We start from the raw sequence: 12,933 nt of genomic DNA, 5'->3' as shown, positions 1-12,933 counted from the left end.
GTTTGGATGCAAGGACTTTTACAGGAATTATGACATTTACATGAGATTTGAAAGACCTCCTTTCAAAACACATTCACTGCGTAAACTTCTGTGCTCCTTACCACATCTCACCACTTTCAGAAATGGAAAGCAAATAATAACAGTATATATTATTCAGTTTGCTTGTTTTGCAGGCACATTGGTATAAAATTCTTGGTTAATTTTAATTTTCAAATGAAATTTACAGTTAAGATGCAGTAAATGAGATAGATAGCATTATCATTTCAGCAAGATTACTAAGGAAAACTGACAACTAAAGGGTTATTCATACTTCCTCTTTTGAAAAACTTGTTGCAACAATCATGAAAGTTATGGCATTCAGAGGAATACAATCCAGACAGAGTCAGTGGAGCAAGTTAACACAACCTGGACTGTAAGAAAAACAAAGAAAAATTGTGTCTGGAGACTACAGGGTCTTCAAAATAGTGTCACAGAGGAGAAACAGTTGGTATGACTTATCTGAACGCCTAAAAAGCTTTGGGCAAAGTCCTTAACGAAAGCCTTTTAAAGACCGTAAATTGAGCAGCAAATCAGGGTGAAAGATAACTTGTTGGTACAGATAGTAGTAAGGAGGTGAGTAGAAGTACATGATTAATCATATTTATTATGGCAGCATCTATGAACAAGGCAGAAATTGATTTTCATTGTTCTAACTCCCTACGAACACAGAATAGAAAGTTTATCTACCTGCATTAGACTGTAAGTTGTGTGGAGCATTAAGATCGGAGAGAAATAACACTCTGTACTGCAACTCTTTTATTTTTTTTTAACATGGGTAATGATTTTGGTAAAAGGTAAAGGAAGATGTAACATAATTTTACAGTGAAGAGATCATTTGAGAAATTCAAAGATAGAAAAGGCCAGGAGGATGTTCGTGAGTACCATAAAAAACATTTGAGAAAACAACAGTGAGTAAAAAGGAACATGGCTTGATTTGATTTAATACACTTCTAAATGAAAAGTAACTGGTTTAAAATTAACAGAAAAGAAAAAAAAAAAAAGAAGGCAGCTAGGACATCTTTCTGTTTATCAGAATAAAATCTCAACTATACTGAAGCAATGATCTAAAATTATAAATAAATAAATAAATAAAAAGTAGGTAATCTTACAAAATTTGTGCAATACTGTTATTTTGAATCAATGTACCTGAAAATTCTTCCACCGAAATACTAAATCACATCCTTCTCTGGCATGCATTGGAATAAATTCAATGAAGCCAAGCAATTTACAGTAGTATAAGACAGCTGATAATTGTTCAGCATTCATAAACAGAAAAAATACAGGAACAACCAGAAAAAAAATGTCCATAGTCAATGTGAAACTTGAGGAGGCAATTTAAAAGAGATCAGTAAGAGTGGGATACATAAAATGATGGAGTGATTAAATGATAGGTCAGATAGCTCAGATAATATGCTCTGGAATGATTGTTTTGCATAATTCCTAAGTATTAAAATAAAGGAATTACACACTGTAAAGTTCCAAAAGCACACTCAATTTAACCAGTGTGTTCTGCAGAAGTTGTTCATACAAGAAAATGCTTAGCACATGAATTTACTAAAAATGCAAGATAAGCTATTTCAATGGAAAGAAAAGAATCCCAACAAATACATTACATAGGCATACAAGCAGTCACGTTCTAGATGTTAATACCTGTAACTACATTATGTGGTTGTCAAATTTCAGCCACTGAATTTTCCCTCCTGGTATAATATCTCTAGTTCTACAATTTCTAAGAATAAAAAAGACACCAAAGCCCTTTCTCCAGAAATGTCATCCTTTCTTAAACCTCGAGCATCCTGAAAAAACCTTTTGGATTAACTACTAACTGAAGATGCAGCTGAACAGGCAGAATTTAGCTCCATTACAAAGTGCTCTAGAAACAACCTTTTCATGCTTTATTCTTTCCTTCCCCAACTACACAATGATAATGAGTATAAAATTATACAGACCAAATAATAAATGGAACATACCTATTGTGGCTACATCAGTCTCTGAATCTCCATATATTTTCTTGTTAAACAACTCAGAGAAAAATGATGGAATAACCTACCAGTTTATATACGTTTGTCCTGTATTTCTTCTCTGTATTAAAATGATATAACATCACTATACCAGACTACAGACTCACTTTGATGGCCATCACTGTAATTTTAAAATCTGCAGCATTCATTTCTTTCAGATATAGGTTTTTTTTAGTAAATATTGTGTCCTTTTTTGTTAATCAAATACACTGATCCGTATTTTTCTAGATGACTTTCCTGTATACACACACAGGTGCCTTCTCTTTTCCTTACTATGCATACAGTGTCTCCCAACCAAACAGTACAGGTTCTCACTGGTGGCCTCTCAGGCAAGGAAACAAAAAATAAGGGAAAGAACTTCTGGTACTGGCTGAAATAATAGGAAAACACATACTTCTGACCGCATCCAGATTCTCATAAACATATGTGAGAAAATAAAATGTTTTCTTTCGTATAAAATCTTGGTGAAGCCTAATATGCTTTTTTCAGAAACATTTATTTTCAAAAACTGGTAAGATTTGACCTTTTCAGTATGAGTAACTTTGAACTGGATTGTGAATCTGCTGTCAGTATTATCTTTCTACAACTCCTTCTCTGGTTTGAGAGAAAAAGAAACAGTTGACTTGAAGCTCCTGTAGAATAGGAATATTTTTGTTTTGCTTTTTCTCCAAGAAATGTTTCCACCAATGAACCATGATAAAGATATCCAGCTCAGATCTTCCTACACAAAAAAGATAGACAGCACCATTACTATTCATCATACTTTTTCTTATGCTATTATTGTTTTGATTTATTTTTACTCAAGAGGAGATGCAGCATTTTAATTCAAAACTGAATGTGAAAATATTTCAGAGAGCTCAATGGCATTAAGCTTGACATGTTGCTTACATTTCTTTGTCATCACTGTTAATATTCAAAATACTTAGTGGGATGATACAGCAGAGTATTATTTTTATGAATTGAAATTGAAAATGCATTAAATATGGTAAATTACACAAAAAATGACAGTAGAAAATTATTTACTAGAGAAATAAAAATATCCGACATGTTAGATATTATATTAAAAAAAAAAAATAATCTGCTTGGCCTTGCATGCAATATTTATTCATGGAAGTATTCCTCCAGATGAAATTACTGTTAGTCAGATAAGGAAAATGATACATTAACATTATTATTAATTACATTAACATAGTTATAAACTTTATGATTGGAAAAGACTTTTTCCCTTTATGGACTGAATCCTCTAAAAAGATCCAGTCTTTGTTTGGAAGGTGTTTTTGGGGGGGAGGGCAGTGAGGGGCTAATGTCGCCAAGCACTTGCATTTTTTCTGGTAAGTCCAAAAGTCTAAACAAGCCTAGTAGCTTAAAGAAAAAAGGCCCTATGTTTCTAATTTGGAAGAACCTACATTTTCCTCCAAAATCAAAAACCACAAACAACCCCACGCCCTCAAACCATAACAAGAAAACCACACCTTTAGGATAGGTTTTCAAGCTTGCTTTCAATTTTAAGGTAGACGGTAGCCTTTGCATTTCTGAAGTCCTTTTTCCCCAAATATTTATTATTTGTTTTTCTTCATAAAATTTCAGGCATATGTCAAGATAGAGTAGCATCAGAACTTTATTTTTATATGATTTTATGACCTGCAAGTTAGAGATACAAATATCCCACATGGGAAGTGTAATTTTGTATGAGGCACAATGCACAGAACACTGAGTATCTGGAATATTAACCAAATCTCAACCACTTACTAAAGCAAAGCTTTGTCCCCATTTGTGCAAATTACTTTTTAAATTGCAGGTGGGACAAACAGAAGGACAAAAATTAAACTTTGACCACTGTACTCTTTTACTGTATTTCTGTATTTTATTATGTGCTAGATTTAAAAAACATTTCAGTCTCTAGAAATTAAATAAATCATAATTTCTTTTGCATGATTTTATGCTAAATAATCAATAGTACAAAACGCTATGAATAGAGCATACTGAATATGACATAAATTGAAAAAACTCAGATGACAAACAGACAAGATAGTCCATTCCAGAAAGGGTACAGTAGAACAGAAAACAAAAGTTTTTGCAAGGGAAAAGATTGTCTGCACCACATTTACATAAACTAGCTTAAATCTTGTGAGTGTTGAGAAAGTGTACTTCATACAGAACTTCATTCACAGCTAATAATATAGAAATAATATTTGTAAATGTAAGATGGTTTTCATCACAGCTGCTTTGCATTTCAAAGCTGTTAAGCATTTGGTTGCTTAAAAGGCAAAGTGCAACTGCTGTGATGTAAGGGTTAGTTATCAGCTCTTCTGATGAAATTTGAAATAACTGTACTCATCAGAGTAAAAGAAACACTCCATCTGCTGGCTTTCAGATGTGTTGCAAAAATGCAGTACCATATGATTTCTCAGTGAAGTGTTCTCACATTTCCCTCAGCCAGCACAAACTGAGCAGCAGCATTAGTAATGTATTTCACAGCTCACAGGCACACTCTCTGAGATTACATCAATGACGTCTATCGTCCACATGATCACATAGTAGGCAAAAAATTTGTATTAGCCATTCATAATTGTCTAACATGCAAGTGTTGCAGAAGTTCACAGAATCACAGAACAGTAGGGGTTGGAAGGGACCTCTGTGGGTCATCTAGTCCAACCCCCCTGCCGAAGCACGGTCACCTACAGCAGGCTGCACAGGAACTTGTCCAGGAGGGTCTTGAATATCTCCAGAGAAGGAGACTCCACAACCTCCCTGGGCAGCCTGTTCCAGTGCTCCGTCACCCTCAGAGGGAAGAAGTTCTTCCTCATGTTCAGACGGAACTTCCTGTGCTTCACTTAGTGCCCATTGCCCCTTGTCCTGTCACTGGGCACCACTGAAAAGAGTTTGGCCCCATCCTCCTGACACCCACCCTTCAGATGTTTGTAGGCATTTATAAGGTCCCCTCGCAGCCTTCTCTTCTTCAGGCTGAACAAGCCCAGTTCCCTCAACCTCTCCTCGTAGGGGACATGCTCCAGTCCCCTCACCATCCTTGTAGCCCTCCACTGGACTCTCTCCAGTAGCTCTTCATTTTTCTTGAAGTGGGGAGCCCAGAACTGGACACAGTACTCCAGATGAGGCCTCACCAGGGCAGTGTAGAGGGGAAGGAGAACCTCCCTCCACCTGCTGGCCACACTCCTCCTAATGCATCCCAGGATTCCATTGGTTTTCTTGGCAGCCAGGGCACACTGCTGGCTCATGGTTAACCTGTCGTACACCAGGACACCCAGGTCCCTCTCCACAGAGTTGCTCTCCAGCTGGTCCAAACCAAGCCTGTACTGGTGCATGAGGTTGTTCCTCCCCAGGTGCAGGACCCTGCATTTGCCCTTGTTGAACCTCATCAGGTTCCTCTCTGCCCAGCTTTCCAGCCTATCCAGGTCACGCTGAATGGCAGCACAGCCTTCCGGTGTGTCTACCACACCTCCCAGTTTGGTGTCGTCAGCAAACTTGCTGAGGGTACATTCTAACTCTTCATCCAGGTCGTTGATGAAGAAGTTAAACAAGACTGGGCCCAGTACTGACCCCTGAGGGACACCACTTGTCACCAGCCTCCAACTAGACTCAGGTTAAAAGTTAAAAGTTATGGACTTCTGGCTTACAGAAATATAGAATGCCGCAAATGTTATTCAGTCATGTGAAAAAGTTGGCAGGGTCAAAAATTCCAGAACTATTTTTAGTGCCCATTCCATCCTGTCCTGCTCCTATCACAGTATCTTTCCTAATCAGGACTTCATAAATTCTTCTGGCTTTAAAACTACAACAATGGTCACTGTGTAATGCACAGTATTTGAGAACAGATCTGTTCCTTGGATCCTTCTACCAATGAGAGGCCTCATCTCATTCTTTCTCTTCTTATATCTTCTAAGAAGAATAAACTTTATTGAATCACCTCGTACCCGGTTCTGGAAGAAATTATTTTGGTAGCAATAAGGAGCTGCATTGGTCATCCAAGCAATAATCTGCATCGTAACATCAAAGGTCAGAATATGTCCAGACATAAGTTTCCACATCTAGATCCTACTTTTGAGGTCTAGGCAAGCACAGAGGAAAAACTCTCATGCCATGTAGCAAGGGACAAGAGCGAAAGAGCACTTCAGAGACAAGAAGCAGTTAAGTATCAAAGAAGGATGCTGCTGCTGCACAACTGCAAGTATCATTATCTATCTATGCAGCACTCTTGCCTTAATTTAAAAGAACGATTATGAGTAAGACACCTGTGTAATTTCGACTAGAATCTTATAATGAGTTTGAATTTCAGTGGTTCATAATAGAAAACAAATTAGTGTTTTTCTTTTGATTTTACTTTGCAGACAAAGCATCATGAATTTAATTCCAAAGTTTATTGAAAAACAGTATATGAAAATTGTGTGCAGCTTTTCCGTGCTACATATTATCTTCTCTAGTATGTTTTTTAAACTGAAAAGAAAAAATTGATCTGGAATGCATACAGATGTTTAGAAATTGTTCTAATAATATAGGTGTTTTAACTTATATTCAAATAATATAAACTAAGCTGTCATCCTTATTTCTTTATATACAGTAAGTATGAAAACATAATAAATGAGGATGGTATGAAAAGGGGTTTCAGTAAGGACCTCAGATTCTTCTGTTCCTAATCATACTGATGTCCCACTGAAATCATTGCAGATTTGATTTATGTGGACAGAATGTAAAGATTTCAAGGCTTTTTAAGAACAGTTAATATTTCTTATGTATGTTTGAGCTTTAAATTAAGAACAAAAAGTCAAAAGGAAAACAGGAAGTGTATTTTATTCATTTTATCTAAAATATTCATGAAGGCTGGCATAAAAATACTGTATTATTTTCACAATTATTCTAGTCATTAAATGGTAGGAAATGAGTGGTTAGTCACACACTACATACTATAGGTATACTTATTATATGCCAAGCATAACATTTTCTCTCTGTGTGCAATTATAAAATTGTCTGCAATAACAGAATTGCACACAAAGAACAACAAATATGAAAACAAGTTAAGAAAGGTAAAATAAAGTAAGTCCTATGACTAGAAGCAACGATTAGAGAGGTAGAGCATAGGAGAAAATATTTATGAATGGAAGAATTTAGTAAGATGAGAATCACAGAAAATTCTTTAAGGTTAACTTTCAGTTCTTTATTCCATCCCTTTTTATGCAATGTTATGATCTTAATTAAATTTTTGTGACTCAGTATTCCATCTGCAGGAATTGAATAATAAATTTTCATTTATCAGACATAATATCTTTATTTACATTAGACTTTAGTAAAGCTAATGTACAGCAGGTTGTTTGGGACAATCTGTAGTCACATATGGGAAAATCCTAGCTATCAAACTGAATTTTATTCTTCTTTTCTATCTTCTGCAATGGGTAAAAATAAGCAATAAAAATATTTCAACAAAGATCAGTTTTTCAGCTTTACTAAATATTTTTGTATTTAAAATAGTATAGCTAGTTTTATATTCAATGCCACAGGTGAAGATGAACTTTAATTTAAATTTTTTAAACAAGTCAAATTATTTCACAATGTTATTTTAGTGTATTCAATGGATTTTGTGAAATCTGGAGGTTGCAAATTTGTGTTCCTTTCCAAAAGGGAAGCAGGTTCTGAAATCACAGTATATACACCAAAATAATTTCTGAATGGCTATGCTAATGTGTTTGGCAGAATGCCCCTCTTTTAATTAGCTTTTTATGTATGATATTTAATATAGTACTTTAACAATATACAGCAACATTATGTGGGCAAGAATGTTACTAATGTATTACACTTCATCTATTTAACAGACTACTTTCACGCAGTTAATGTAATGCATCCCGGGCTTTGTTTGTCTGTGTAAGCATGCCTTGGAGACTTTTCACCTTGGGGTACTTCTAGGACTTGGCACTATTTTTGCTTACAGGCATGGAAATGAATTTTCTCATCTTGGGATATGAGGATCCTAATTGTGTCTGCTCAGCAGCAGTTCTAAACCAGTGATTTGCATCCCTAAGATACCACTTCCAGTTAGGTCAGCCTTTGTTTTACAGGGATCATAACAAACTGGCCACCTCCTGAATTATATGTCATTCTTCTTAAGCAAAGATCAGACTTCAACATTCAAAATTAGTATTTGATTTTATACTGTGGTAAATCAATACAAAAATAACAAATACAAAGCCTGCAAGTGAAATGGCAGAGACAATTTTACCATTGAAATAAAATGTGTGTGTCTTAGACAAACTCCTCTGCAAGTATCCAGTTATCAAAAGTGTAAACATGACTTCACCAAAAAATATCCTTGCCAGATTAGGTAATATAGTTTACAGGAGAGGAATTGAAGCAAATAGTCTTAAAATATAAAAGTTATTACAAAGTTTGCATTTAGAGTCATCTAATTTTTCACACTATTTAGCATTACGTAAGCTTTTGTAGGTTCATACAAGTTCAAACACATGTTACTGCTGGTGTCCATTAGAACTGTAAGTCTTAGTACTCCTGAAAACTCAGCTGCTGGGACCTTGCATTGGTTACTAACAAACATGCTACTACTGATTACCTTAAAAATTTGGTTTAAGCCACTTATGTAGCATCATTAAGGACTCTGGATCACAGAGAATGTATGTGGATTTTAGGCACGTAAATCCAGACTTCTGATCCTGAAAATCCTCACTCAGCTTAATGTAGGAGGTGTCTACAATTCATGAACAAATTAATTTGTCACTTCAAGCTCTTTAGAGGCTCAGAAAGGCAGTCTTGTTCTATGCAGATTTCCAGTCTAAATAGTGTGCCAGTTTGTCCTAATTACTTCTCTGTGGAGCCATACTTGGTTTTTGTTTATATCTGGGAGTGATTTGTCACTAAGCTTTGTTGCTCAGTGTTGTGAAATGGCTTAATAATATTCTAAAGGAACAGTTACACAAGTATGAAATGTTATTTGGATTCAAATATTTTCTTTGGAATTAAGTTAAAATCCTTTATAAAGTCCCACTTTTACTTTTTAAAGTGTGAAAATCTAAAAAATAAAATATTAGAAATTTTAACGAGAAGTGCTGCCCACCAGTGCTGTCTACCCCAACTGCAAATTTTTTCATTGTCACCTTTAACTGCCAGTCCTCCTGACTTCCAACCCTTTCTCTGTTCTCTGTGTATCATGCAACTTTAACTGCCCTTACTGCACAGCAAAGGATACACCGATGCAGAAAAATACAATAAATGGTGTTTGCCTATCATTGACAAAGATTAATTGTAGAAAATGTTGTCAATGGACAATATAATATTATAATTTCCTTTCACATTTTCATGACACACTTAGCTTTATTCTCTGATGGTGCAAGGAAGAAGAAAACGCTTTTAATAAAAAGTCATATTCATATTCCTGTTCAACTCTACTTGTCTCAGTGGAACCGGAAAAGCCATGTATGCTTACCCAGTGCTGTTTAATAATATTTTTTTCTTTTAGTCAGAAAAGGTTAAAGGGTCTAAAAGATCTGGAGTTGCAATCCTTGAAATTCTTCCTTTGCTGTCCAGGGAGTCTGACAGTCAGCAGAGACGAGATGCTTCTCACATCTGTTGCTATGCAACCTCTGTGGCATCCCACAAGCTCATGTCTCTGTCCTATACTACATACACAAAATGGGGAGAAGAGCTGCCAGCTTGGGGGGTTCTACCACTATTTTCAGCTTACTGTTTACTTGAGACAAGTTCTCTAGAAAGATCTAGAATAACTGAAAACAAAGACTGAAAGAAAATTTAACAATGAGCAACATGATAATAAAAAACAATCTATATCAACAGCTTATACAAATAGATAAATAATACTTTTGTTCAGAGTACTCCTGAATCCTTGATGCTTTTTTTCTTGACTTATAACAAGACCAGGGATATTTTTTCTGAACATCCTGTAAAATCTACATTTCCAACAATATTCCCATTTGGAAAATAACAAGCCTGAGCTGAAAATAGGAACATAAGAGAAAAAATAAGACAGAAAAGACAAGGAAAAGGAGAACTGGAACTTTTACTTGGATATCTTGCACCCTGATCTTCATTTTATTGACTGTTACATTCCTTATTAAAGTAGAAATAAAGCACACCTTTTCTATTAAAAAAAAATGCTGAATGATGAACTGAAAGCTTTTTTCTTTCTATTATGCCTGGGTTAGTCTCCTTGCTTCTTCTGATGATTTGCAGACAATTTTACAAGCAGCTTGACACTGTAGTAGCGTATGCAGTTTCTAAGTTCTTTCAGTTCACCTGCGTTCATAACGATGAAATAAGTGCTTGAAGGTAAAAAATTATTTTATAGGAAATTATATCATACCATCTAATTTTATCAAGAACTGGCACCCAAGTTAGTAACTCCATATGTAGTTAAACCTGAGTGTTTTATGGCATCGTAACTCAGATGATAGTGGAAAATTCTGGTATTAGTATGTCCTAATTAAGTGCAATAAAACTTACAAACAAAAACCCAAAATGAACTTCAGATACATTACTTTGGTGTGAAAAATAAAAAAAGCCATTTAATTTTGTGTTGCCCTACTTATGACAGCATAGAAATTAAACCTCCAACCTAGCAGCCAGTATGATCACTAATTTTGTGATATCTGCCAACACACCTTTCTTTGGCTTTCTCCTCCGTTCAAGAAGTTTTCATACTGATAAGTTCCACTGAAAGACTGTGCACTGAGTTAAGTCAGAAGCAGATTTTAGTTCATAGGGTTCTTAAAACAAGGACTGTATAGACAGCAGCTCTGTTGATAAAAGAGTGAAATGGATGTAGATTTGACATGGTAAATAACAAAAGGTAATGGAGGTTGAAGGAATGGCATACATCATCTCCGGATGGAATTAAAGATATTGTCTTCATGTGGTATTTATTCCCAAGTGACTGGTCTAATTTCCTCTGTACATGGCTAATTTACAGAATAAGAAATACTGGGCAGGTCCTACTGAATTTTTAAAAACACATAGTGGAAATTAGACACTTTCAGCTGTTTATCTGCAAGTTTATCTGAAAATTCAGTATGAAATTCTGAGTATTCCCAACTTGGAAAATTAAGTCAAATGTATTCAGATGGTTAGCTAGGTATTTGCAAGACAGTTTTATTTAGATCTTATTACACTTTCAAAACTTAATAATTTGAAATTGAGTTCGAGAAAGATCTTTCTCCTACATTCCCATAAAACGAAATAAAACAAAGAATGACCTGTGAGATGTAGCTGCACTCTGCTAATCTTTGTGCAGGTACTGTATCTTTCTGAATACTCTTTTTGCTCTATTTTATAATAGATTAGTTAATCACCTGACATTCAGGTTAATTCATTCTGTTATTTCCCAGACACGTTTCCTAAGTCGTTTAGTTTGTGTGGTGACTTACAGCACTTTAAAGGAGGTTTTACTGAGTATAAATTTTTACATTTATTTTCCTCTCATTTTGCTGTCATCTAGAAACTAGTGAGAGTGTGTTCCACAGCCTTCTCCCAGCCATGGGTAGAGCTGTTAAATAACACAGGCCCAGGACCCTCCACTTGTTACCTGCTTCCAGACAGAGTTCAACCCATTAACCACTGTTCTCTGAGCCTAATCATCCAAACAGTTCTCATCCATCCAGTTTTCCACCCACCCAGATCATAACGTTTAACGGTGGGTAATAGTGTCACAAGTCTTGCTAAAGTAAATTATATTCATTGCTCTCTCCTCAACTGCAGACCCATCTTTTTGTCATAGAAGACAATCAGGTTCATCAGATGTGATTTACCCAGGTAATCACAGCTCTGACTCTGCAGAGTTGCACATAGATTTTTGCCTCTTTGAAATTACTTTGAGTTTACTTCTAGCAGTCCTAACCGGATCCTTTTTCCGTCTTCTCAAATGTTTTCAAGATCATTTAAATCCAAGATTCAGTTTATGGTTGCTAAATTTACTGTAATCTCATAGAAAATATTTTTTATTTGATGTTACATTCCTTGCTGTCAAAACTATATTTGCACCTTAGGCGATGAGTATATGCTTATACATTTAAATATATGTTCATATACAGATATCATTTTCCACAGCAAGGAAAGTCTTCTTATTGCAGACTTTGATGTAATGACAATTAAAAAAAAAATAGGAACCAACCAATTACAGTTCTAACATAGTGCAAATTGTGGTATAACAATGCTCAATTCATTTAGCGACAAGGTAGATTTGCAATGTTTATTTTCTTAGGATCTTCAGAGAAAAGAAGAGCACATTTAATTATCTTCATTATTTAGGAACTGATATGGCAAAAAATAATCGAGTTTCAGAGAGAAAGTCAGCATGTGTGAGGAGCTTTGCCTTACACAGAAGAGATTTAGAATATTTGCTGGCTTGGTTTTCAAGTGTAGCATACAAGTTTACAAGTGTAGAAGTTTAAATCATTGTCCATACATATACACAGACTATATACTACTCTATTCACAATAGAGTTGGAGTTCTGTTTTTAGCATTACATCTTGTTTTTCTTCAAGCACTTTAATATTCTTTCCCATTTTGAAAGTATTTCTTTTCATGGTGAAATCAGAAAAGGCCTATGTGAAATTTCGTAATCAGACACCAGATCAGATTGCAGAGAGTGCTTCCTTCCTTTCCTCTTGTGTGACTATTTTAAGGGACAACCTGGTACTATTAAGGAAGATGTGTAGCTGACTAGATCCATTTTCTTGTCTTGTTGAAGACTTGTGCATTAAGGAACGAGGTTAAAGAACAAAAAAAGTTTTAGAAAATGTATTCTGATAGCTATTATAGCTCAGCTCCTATGCTCTCAGGATCAAAAAGAAAACATGCATGCAACAAGTATGTCACAGTTAGACATGTATTTAAAAGCAA

General features: G+C 35.3%; 1 protein-coding gene across 4 annotated transcripts in view; it reads right to left on the bottom strand.

Annotated features, from left to right (window-relative positions):
- CSMD3 (CUB and Sushi multiple domains 3) overlaps positions 1-12,933 on the bottom strand; it is a 767,725-nt gene that overhangs the window by 711,439 nt on the left and 43,353 nt on the right. The gene's annotated exons all lie outside the window — the stretch shown is intronic.

This window comes from Opisthocomus hoazin, chromosome 3 (genome assembly GCF_030867145.1).
Source record: "Opisthocomus hoazin isolate bOpiHoa1 chromosome 3, bOpiHoa1.hap1, whole genome shotgun sequence".
Taxonomy (NCBI): domain Eukaryota; kingdom Metazoa; phylum Chordata; class Aves; order Opisthocomiformes; family Opisthocomidae; genus Opisthocomus; species Opisthocomus hoazin.
This window is presented reverse-complemented; position numbering and strand designations above follow the sequence as displayed.